Below are 11,380 nucleotides of genomic sequence, written 5' to 3'. Positions count from 1 at the left end.
CGTTGGACTAGTCTTGCTGAGATCTCATCAGCCGGCAGCTCTCTGCTGACTAGGAATTTGAGGATGGGCTGGGCCCATGACGGAGGAGTGACTTCTTCTTCTGTTAACGCGGCCACCATGACTCGGGTGGGTGGGTCGGGTGGCGTGGAGTTGGAGTCGGCCACTGCTTCTTGCGTTGCTGCAGTCCCCGAGCCGACTGCTGCAGTCCCCGGGCCGGGTTCTGAAGTCCCCGGGCCGGGTGCGACTACGGCAGTCCCCGGGCCAGTTGTCGAAGTCCCCGTGCCGCCTGCGGGATTCCTCTAGTCGGATCCGGCTGTATCAGGCGCAGGCGGTACGAAGATAGAGTCTGACTCTGGAGACGGCTTGATGGACGGCTTGAGGAGGCGCTGGAGGGAGACGCCGGTCGGTATAGCCTGTCGGGTAGAGCCGATCCGTGCCAGGGCATCTGCTTGGTCGTTGTCGGCCCTTGGCACATGAAGGAACTCGCACCCTTCGAAGTACCCACTGATCTGCTGGACGAGGAATCGATAGCTCGCCATGTTTGCGTCCTTGGCTTCCCAGTCGCCAGACGACTGCTGGACCACCAAGTCTGAGTCGCCATAACACATGATTCGGCGTATGCCGAGCTCTTTGGCTAGCCGGAGCCCATGTATGAGTGCCTCGTACTCGGCCACGTTGTTGGAGGCGGCGAAGTGGATTTGCAGCGTGTATCTGAGCTTGTCGCCCTTGGGAGAAGTGAGGACGATGCCGGCTCCCAAGCCGGTGCGCATCTTGGACCCGTCGAAGTGCATCCGCCAATGGGTAGAGTCGGGAGCCGGCGGTAGGTACTGGGTCTTGGCCCAGTCGATGAGGAAGTCGGCCAGTGCTTGGGACTTGATGGCGGTGCGGGGCTGGTAGAAAATTGTGTATGGTGCCAACGCAATGGCCCACTTGGCCACCCGGCCGGATGCATCCCGGCTGCCTATGATCTCGGCCAGCGGGGCGGTGCACACGACCGTGATGGGATGCTCTTGGAAGTAGGGCTTCAGCTTCTTGGCGGCAAAGTACACTCCATAGCACATCTTCTGGTAGTGCGGGTAGTTCTGTTTTGAGCTGGATAGTACTTCGCTTAGATAATACACCGGCCTCTGGACTAGCTGGGCTCGGCCTTCTTCCGGGCGCTGGACCACAACAACTGTACTGACTACTCGGCTGGTCGCGGCAATGTAGAGGAGCATGGGCTCCTTCTCAGTCGGTGCCGCCAGGACAGGCGGAGTGGTCAGCATCTTCTTCAACTCATGGAAGGCTTGGTCGGCTTGGTCATTCCACTCGAAGTGAGTGGACTTCTTCATGAGTCGGTACAGGGGGAGAGCCTTCTCTCCTAGCCGGCTGATGAAGCGGTTTAGGGAGGCCAAGCACCCGGTGAACTTCTGCACATCTCGCAATTTGGTGGGAACCTCCATCCTCTCGATGGCCTTGATCTTCATAGGGTTGCACTCGATGCCGCGTTCGGAGACCAGAAAGCCTAGCAGCTGGCCGGCTGGTACTCCGAACACGCATTTCTCGAGGTTGAGCTTGATTTGGAATCGGCGCAAGTTGGCGAATGTTTCTTTGAGGTCTTCCAGCAGGGTGCCGCGCTTCTCTGTCTTCACCACAATGTCATCTACATAGACGTGGGCATTTCTGCCGAGTTGCTTGAGGAGGCGTTTCTGCATGCAAGGCTGAAAAGTGGCACCGGCATTCCTCAAGCCGAATGTCATAGTCAGGTAACAGAAAGCTCCGAATGGTGTGATGAAGGCAGTCTTCAGGCGGTCTGCTGGGTCCAACTTGATTTGATGGTACCCTGAGTAGGCGTCCAAAAAGCTCAACAGCTCGCATCCGGCTGTGGAGTCTATCACTTGGTCAATCCGTGGCAAAGCAAACGGATCCTTGGGGCAGGCCTTGTTGAGGCTGGTGTAGTCTATACACATGCGCCACTTGTTGTTCTTCTTCAATACCAGAACTGGGTTGGCAAGCCACTCTGGAAAAAATACTTCCATGATAAAGCCAGCGGCGAGGAGCCAGGCTATCTCTTCTCCTACGATTCTTCGCTTCTCTTCGGACAGTCGGCGGAGGGGTTGCTTGACCGGCTTCGCGTCGGCTCGGACGTGCAATTTGTGCTCGGCGAAATCCTTCGGGACACCCGGCATGTCCTTTGGGGACCATGCAAAAATGTCTCGATTCTCACGGAGGAAGTCGACGAGCTCGCCTTCCTATTTACTGTCTAGGTTTGCACCTATGACAGCAAACCTCTCCGGGTTCTCCGGGTCCAGAGGTATCTTCTTCGTCTCTTTGGCCGACTGGAAAGAGCCCTTGCATCACAATCTTTGGGGTTGGGGGACAGGGCCGGCTGCTTGCCGGCCATGGCCACAACCCACTCCAGCATCTTCTTCTCTTCTGCCACCACGAGGGACTCGGCCAGCCGGCTACTGGCCATGGCGCACTCGATGGACTTCTTGTAGTCGCCAGCTACCGTGATGATCCCCTTCGAGCTCAGCATCTTCATCTTCAGGTAGGCGTAGTGGGGCACAGCCATGAACTTGGCCAGAGCAGGTCGGCCAAGCAAAGCATGGTAGGGGCTCTCCAGATCCACTACTTCAAACCAGATCGCTTCTCGGCGAAAATGATCCTTGTCTCCGAAGAGAACATCCATCTTGATCTTGCCGATCGGGGAACAAGACAAGCCGGGGACGATGCCATGGAACACGGTCCGGCTTGGCATAAGCTGCTTTGGCTTGATGTTCAACTTCTTCATGGTATCGCGGTACAGTATATTGATACTGCTTCCGCCATCTATCAGGACGCGGGAGAATCGGGCAGCTCGCCTCTCCATCGCGAGGGTGACATCCAAGACCAGTGCATAGGAGCCAGGGGATGGCATCACCTCTGGGTGGTCAGCCTGGCTCCAGTTGATGGGCTTCTCGGACCAGTGCATGAACTCGGGGGCACTAGTGGCGACTGCGTTGACCTCTTGATGCTGACGGCGCCGACTACGCTTGTCTTCGGCTTGGCTTGTGAAGACGACGTAGGCGGCGTGCTCCTCAGGGAACTCATCTTGAATGGCTCCGACTGTCGGCCGAGCCGCCGGCTGCTGGGGGGCTGGAGGCGGCGGGCCGGGAGGCGGAGGCGGCAGCAACCCTTCGCCCTTGGAGATTCGCGTGAGCCAGTGGCATTTTCGGGTCGTGTGGTTGGACGGCTTCGCACCGCTGTGGAACTTGCAGGGGGCGTCGAGAGTCTGCTCGTAAGAGAAAGCCGGCTGCCAAGCCGGCCTGCCACCCTTCTTCTTGGGAGTGGGCCGCTCTTCGGGCTGCTCATCTTCAACCGTGGCCACCTGCCGACTGGTGGAAGGCGGCATGGGGGCCTTGCGCTTGTGATCGTTCTGGTAGGGGCGCCGATTGGAGTCGCCAGCCGGCGTCTTGGGAGCCGGAGCGAGCACCTTCCCAGAGGAGTCCACTCGGAGCTCGGTCTTCATCGAGGAGTCGGCCGTGGCGTACTTGTCCGCGATGATCAGGAGTTCGTCGAGGGTAGCCGCCTCATCGTAGAGGAGTTGGTGCTTGAGGAGGGTGCCCTCTCGGCACCCGGCGATGAAGTACTCGATGGCCTGAACCTCGTGCACCCCCTCGCAGGAGTTGCGGAGCTCGGCCCATCGCGTGAGTTAGTCGCGGGTCGACTCATTGGGCCCTTGGACGCACAGGAAGAGCTGGCGAGGCTTGGGAGGCCGCTTGTACGTGCTGGTGAAGTTGCGGACGAAGACTTCCGTGAAGTCCAGCCAGCTGTTGATGCTGTAGGGCTTGAGGCTGTTGAGCCAGGTGCGCGCCGTGCCTTGCAGCATGAGGGAGACGTACTTCACGGCCACGCGCCGATTGCCGTTGGCTATGCTGACAGCAGTGGAGTAGTCGATGAGCCAATCTTCCGGCTTCACAGAGCCGTTGTACTTGGGCGTGTCTCTGGGGAGCGAGAACCCTTTGGGGAAGGGCTCGTCGTGGATGCGGGGGCCAAAACATGGCGGGCCGACATCGTCGTCTTCTTCTAGCGCCAGGGATCGAGCAAGGCAGTCGATCCGGTGGCGGGCGTCGTTCTCGCCGACTCCTTCTCGGCGGCCTAGTCGGTCACCAAGAGTCGGGTGCGTGACGGGCGGCGGGGTGAGACATCTCTCCCTTCGAGGCGGGGGAGGAGGCGGATTTCCTTGGCGCTCCATCGCTCGAGGGCGGCCTTCCGCGTCGCGCTCGATGGTGATACGAGTCCGGCTGCGGCTAGCAGCCGGCTCCTTGTCTTTCCTCCCGCGGGCGCCGCTCGCAGTCGGCGAGCGGGACGTCGCGGCGTGCTCCCGGCGCGGGGGATGACTATCAGCGCGGGCGCCGGCTTCATGCCGTTCTGCAGCCGCGTCAATCAGTTGCCGGATCCGCCTTGTCATGTAGGGGAGCTCATCGGCTCCCAGCCCATTTAGCTGTTCAGCGGCCGCCTGGGCGGCTCGTAGATTCTCGAGCGGGGTGGCGTAGACGGGGCGATCTGCCCCCAGCATGCTGGCGATAGCCGCGCCGCGCTTCTGGACGAAGCCGGCTCGGCTCGGGCCGCTAGGCGGCGGCGTACCGAAGGCGGTGCGGTCGACTTCGCGCTGGTGGGCCTCGGTGAGGCGTCTCATGGAGGCTATCTTCTGGCCTTCCGCGACGAGGGCGAGGCGGCGTGCCTCCAGGGTCTCGGCGTCGGGGTCGGCTGGGATGGGGACGGATAAGTCGTGCATCACCGCTTGCAGGGCTTCGCGGGCGTTCTCGCCCGAGTTGGCGACGTGGCTGATGACCAACACTTCGGTGACAGCGCTGCTACCGCTGTCAGCTCGAGGAAGAGGGTCGTCGAAGACCACCACGTCGGAGGGGTAGGCGTCGAGCGATGCCGTGTCGGAATCGACAAGCATCGGGTCGGTGGAGCCGACCGACTCCAAGTCTGCAGCAGGCTCGCTGGAGACGTGAAGTTGGTCGAGGAGGCTGACGAGGCGGCTCTCGGGGTAGTCCGTGCCTGCGTCGGACGCAGGCTCGTCGGAGATGCGAGCCTCCCCGAGCAGATCGGCGAGGCAGCTCGCTGCGCAGGCGTCGTCGACGCCTTGCAGCGCATCGGGGCAAACGCCATCGGGCGCAGCAGGCTGGCTGCGCTCGCGGGGGAGGAAGAGGGTTCCCGTCCAGAACAGGTCTCCGGACGACGGTGCACCTGGCCCCACGGTGGGCGCCAAATGTCGGGTGGTAGGTGCGACATATGCCAACGGGTGGCTTATCATGGTGGGTGCCAGTAAACCGTCGCCGGTGCCTGGAAACGGGATGAGGCGAAGACATGCACGCCGGCGAATCTTACCCAGGTTCGGGGCTCTCCGAGGAGATAACACCCCTAGTCCTGCTCTGCGGGGTCTCCGCATGATCACTAGATCAGAAAGAGTAGCTACAAATGCTCCTAGAGCTGTCGGGTTCAAGGGAGAAGAAGAGCAAGGCTAGCTCTCACCTCCCTCTCTCTATGGTGTGTGTGTAACTCTAAAAAGCCAACCCTTTGCATGGGTGCCCCGGGGGGTTTATATAGGCCTACCCCCCGGGGGTACAATCGTAATCCGGCTGGGCGCGGGTCCCAGTCGTCAGTGTCCGTGCTCGCCGGCTTCTCCGCCGGCCGTTGGGGCCCGCCGACTGGTGGGTCCCGCCGGCTGCCGGCCTCTTGGTCGACAGGCCGGCCCCACTGCCTTGGGGTCTTGTCGGCGGCTGTTTACTGTAGCCTCGCCTCTAATGACGAGGGCTTTGTCGAGGTAAGCGTGGCTACAGTGTGCCGCCTCGAGGGCTCTCACTGTAGCCTTACCTCGTCTTGTCTCCTTAATGTGGCGCATGCTTCGAGGGAGGGGGGTAGCCGGCTTCTGGGGGCCGGCTACGCCCCTGGCCGACTGGGGGAGGCCGGGCCGCCTTCGCGTCTCTCTCTGGCAAAAGGGGCCCGCCGCCCGTGGGCCGTGCTGGCGCCTGTCGTGGATGACGTTGAGGCCAGCATGGCTACAGTGCCGAGCCGAACGGGAGATGGATGACCCGTACGGCATCCTGTGGCCATGCCTGCCTCGGGCTTCGGGGGTAGTGGGCCGCACTGTGGCCACACCCCGTCTTGTCACCATTATGTGGGTGTAGTTCTGGTGGGTGCGGTCTTGGCCGGCTTTGTGGAGTCGGCGCGCTTCATGGCTGGTTCTTGGAAGTCGGTCCTCTTGGCGCCGGCTTCCTGCAGTCGGCCATCTCGCAACTATCTTGGGGGGAGGTTACCAAGGCCGGGTCGCCCTTGGAGAGTCGGCCCCTGGTGTAGTCGGCCAGGGGAAGTCGGCCCAAGGCTTCGAACGCATGAAGGCTCAATCGGCCTGATAATTTTTGAAGAGCCAGGGGTAGTCAGTTAGGCTACCCGTGGCCATTTACTCCGACACTTGATAAGTTTTTTTCAATGAGTACATACCTTGACAAGTTTTTGAAGTAGTTCAAAATGGAACAGTCAAAGAAAGAGTTCTTGTCTGTGTTGCAAGGTGTGACGTTGAGTAAGACTCAAAGCTCGACCACGGCAGAAGACAGAGAGAGAATGAAAGTCATTCCCTATGCCTCAGCCATAGGTTCTATAAAGTATGCCATGCTGTGTACCAGACCTATTATATACCCTGCCCTGAGTTTGGCAAGGGAGTACAATTTTTGATCTAGGAGTAGATCACTGGACAGCGTTCAAAATTATCCTTATTTTCTGACCTTCACAGATGATTTGAGCAGATATGGTTATATCTACATAATGAAACACAAGTCTGAAACTTTTGAAAAGTTCAAAGAATTTCAGAGTGAAGTGGAAAATCATCGTAACAAGAAAATAAAGTTTCTACGATCTGATCGCGGAGGCGAATATTTTAGTTACGAGTTTGGTCTTCATTTGAAACAATGTGGAATAGTTTCGCAACTCACGCCGCCTGGAACACCACAACGTAATGGTGTGTCCGAACGTTGTAACCGTATGGTGCGATCTATGATGTCTCTTACCGATTTACCACTATCATTTTGGGGTTATGCATTACAGACAGCTGGATTCACGTTAAATAGGGCACCATCTAAATCCGTTGAGACGACACCATATGAACTATGGTTTGGCAAGAAACCTAAGCTGTAGTTTCTTAAAGTTTTGGGTTGCGATGCTTATGTGAAAAAGCTTCAGCCTGATAAGCTCGAACCCAAACCAGAGAAGTGCATCTTCATAGGATACCCAAAAGAAACTATTGGGTACACCTTCTATCATAGATCCGAAGGCAAGATTTTTGTTGCTAACAATGGATCCTTTCTAGAGAAGGAGTTTCTCTCAAAAGAAGTGAGTGGGAGGAAAGTAGAACTTGATGAGGTAGTTGTACCTTCTCTCGAATTGGAAAGTAGTTCATCGCAGAAATCAGTTCCAGTGATGCCAACACCAATTAGTGAGGAAGCTAATGATGATGATCATGAAACTTCAGATCAAGTTACTACCGAACCTCGTAGGTCAACCAGAGTACGTTCCGCACTAGAGTGGTATGGCAATCCTGTTCTGAAGGTCATGTTACTAGTGAAGGAAATATGCCCTAGAGGCAATAATAAAGTTGTTATTTATATTTCATTATATCATGATAAATGTTTATTATTCATGCTAGAATTGTATTAACCGGAAACTTAGTACATGTGTGAATACATAGACAAACAAAGTGTCACTAGTATGCCTCTACTTGATTAGCTCGTTGAATCAAAGATGGTTAAGTTTCCTAGCCATAGACATGAGTTGTCATTTGATTAACGGGATCACATCATTAGAGAATAATGTGATTGACTTGACCCATTCCGTCAGCTTAGCACTTGATCGTTTAGTATATTGCTGTTGCTTTCTTCATGACTTATACATGTTCCTATGACTATGAGATTATGCAACTCCCGAATACCGGAAGAACACTTTGTGTGCTACCAAACGTCACAACATAACTGGGTGATTATAAAGGTGCTCTACAGGTGTCTCCGATGGTACTTGTTGAGTTGGCATAGATCGAGATTAGGATTTGTCACTCCGATTGTCGGAGAGGTATCTCTGGGCCCTCTCGGTAATGCACATCACTATAAGCCTTGCAAGCAATGTGACTACTGAGTTAGTTGCGGGATGATGCATTATGGAATGAGTAAAGAGACTTGCTAGTAACGAGATTGAACTAGGTATTGTGATACCGACGATCGAATCTCGGGCAAGTAACATACCGATGACAAAGGGAACAACGTATGTTGTTATGCGGTTTGACCGATAAAGATCTTCGTAGAATATGTGGGAGCCAATATGAACATCCAGGTTCTGCTATTGGTTATTGACCAGAGACGTGTCTCGGTCATGTCTACATAGTTCTCGAACCCGTAGGGTCCGCACGCTTAACGTTCGGTTATGATCGGTATTATGAGTTTATGTGTTTTGATGTGCCGAAGATAGTTTGGAGTCCCGGATGTGATCACGGACATGACGAGTCTCGAAATGGTCGAGACATAAAGATTGATATATTGGACGACTATATTCGGACACCGGATAATTATCGGAGTGCCAGGGGGTTATAGGAACCCCCGGGGGAACTAATGGGCCAACATGGGCCTTGTGAGAGAGATAGGAGGAAGCCATGGGCTGGCCGCACTCCCCCCTCCCTTGGGAGTCCGAATTGGACAAGGAGGGGGGGCGCCCCCTCTTTCCTCCCTCTCTCCCTCTCCTTCCTTTCCCCTTCCCCCTTCCTAGTTGGACTAGGAAAGGGGGAGTCCTACTCCTACTAGGAGGAGGACTCCCCCCTCTCCTTGGCGTGCCCCAAGGGCCGGCCGGCCTCCCCCTTGCTCCTTTATATACGGGGGCAGGGGGCACCCTAGGACACACAACAGACATTGTTCTTAGCCGTGTGCGGTGCCCCCCTCCACCATAATCCACCTTGGTCATATCGTTGTAGTGCTTAGGCGAAGCCCTGCGCCAGTAGCTTCATCATCACCGTCATCACGCCGTCGTGCCGACGAAGCTCTTCCCCGACACTCTGCTGGATCGTGAGTTCATGGGACGTCACCGAGCCGAACGTGTGCAGATCGCGGAGGTGCCGTACTTTCGGTGCTAGGATCGGTCGATCGTGAAGACGTACGACTACATCAACCGCGTTGTCATAACGCTTCCGCTCACGGTCTACGAGGGTACGTGGACTACACTCTCCCCTCTTGTTGCTATGCATCACCATGATCTTGCGTGTACTTTTGGAGAAGTCTGTATTTACAAGAAACTGAGTGGGAGCTCTATAGCATTTCTAATATTATATGTGGATGACATATTGTTGATTGGAAATGATATAGAATTTCTGGATAGCATAAAAGGATACTTGAATAAGAATTCTTCAATAAAAGACCTCAGTGAAGCTGCTTATATATTGGGCATCAAGATCTATAGAGATAGATCCAGACGCTTAATTGGACTTTCACAAAGCACATACCTTGATAAAGTTTTGAAGAAGTTCAAAATGGATCAGTCAAAGAAAGGGTTCTTGCTTGTGTTGCAAGGTGTGAAGTTGAGTCAGACTCAATGCCCGACCACTGCAGAAGATAGAGAGAAAATGAAAGCCATTCCCTATGCCTCAGCCATAGGATCTATCATGTATGCAATGTTGTGTACCAGACCTGATGTGTGCCTTGCTATAAGTTTAGCAGAGAGGTACCAAAATAATCGAGGAGTGGATCACTGGACAGCGGTCAAAACATCCTGAAATACCTGAAGAGGACTAAGGATATGTTTCTCGTTTATCGAGGTGACAAAGAGCTTGTCGTAAATGGTTACGTCGATGCTAGCTTTGACAATGATCCGGATGACTCTAAGTCGCAAACCAGATACGTATTTATATCGAAGGTGGAGCTATCAGTTGGTGCAGTTCCAAGCAGAGTGTCATGGCGGGATCTACGTGTGAAGCGGAGTACATAGCTGCTTCGGAAGCAGCAAATGAATGAGTCTGGATGAAGGAGTTCATATCCGATCTAGGTGTAATACCTAGTGCATCAGGTCCAATGAAAATCTTTTGTGACAATACTGGAGCAATTGCCTTAGCGAAGGAATCCAGATTTCACAAGAGAACCAAACACATCAAGAGATGCTTCAACTCCATCCGCGGTCAAGTCAAGGAGGGAGACATAGAGATTTGCAAAATACATACGGATCTGAATGCTTCAACTCCATCCGTTGACTGAGCCTCTTCCACGAGCAAAACATGATCAGCACCAAGACTCCATGGGTGTTAGAATCATTACTATGTAATCTAGATTATTGACTCTAGTGCAAGTGGGAGACTGAAGGAATTATGCCCTAGAGGCAATAATAAAGTTGTTATTTATATTTCCTTATATCATGATAAATGTTTATTATTCATGCTAGAATTGTATTAACCGGAAACTTGATACATGTGTGAATACGTAGACAAAACAAAGTGTGCCTAGTATGCTTCTACTTGACTAGCTCGTTAATCAAAGATGATTAAGTTTCCTGACCATAGACATGTGTTGTCATTTGATGAATGGGATCACATCATTAGGAGAATGATGTGATAAGACCCATCTGTTAGCTTAGCATAATGATTGTTAAGTTTTATTGCTATTGCTTTCTTCATGACTTATACATATTCCTCTGACTATGAGATTATGCAACTCCCGAATACCGGAGGAACACCTTGTGTGCTATCAAACGTCACAACGTAACTGGGTGATTATAAAGATGCTCTACAGGTGTCTCCGAAGGTGTTTTGTTGGGTTGGTATAGATCGAGATTAGGATTTGTCACTCCGAGTATCGGAGAGGTATCTCTGGGCCCTCTAGGTAATGCACATCACTATAAGCCTTGCAAGCAATGTGACTAATGAGTCAGTTACAGGATGATGCATTACGAAACGAGTAAAGAGCCTTGCCGGTAACGAGATTAAACTAGGTATGAAGATACCGACGATCGAATCTCGGGCAAGTAACATACTGATGACAAAGGGAATAACGTATGTTGTCATTGCAGTTTGATCGATAAAGATCTTCGTAGAATATGTAGGAACCAATATGAGCATCCAGGTTCCATTGTTGGCTATTCATCAGAGATGTGTCTCGGTCATGTCTACATAGTTCTCGAACCCGTAGGGTCCGCACGTTTAACGTCTGATGACGATTTGTATTATGAGTTATGTGTTTTGGTGACCAAAGATTGTTCGGAGTCCCGGATGAGATCGCAGACCTAACGAGGGGTCTCGAAATGGTCGAGAGGTAAAGATTGATATATTGGACGATGATATTCGGACACCGAAATGGTTCCGGATCGTTTTGGGTATTTTTTGGAGTACCGG

Source organism: Triticum aestivum, chromosome 5D, assembly GCF_018294505.1.
Source record: "Triticum aestivum cultivar Chinese Spring chromosome 5D, IWGSC CS RefSeq v2.1, whole genome shotgun sequence".
NCBI lineage: Eukaryota > Viridiplantae > Streptophyta > Magnoliopsida > Poales > Poaceae > Triticum > Triticum aestivum.
The sequence above is the reverse complement of the archived record's forward strand: the minus strand, read 5'-3'. Positions refer to the sequence as shown.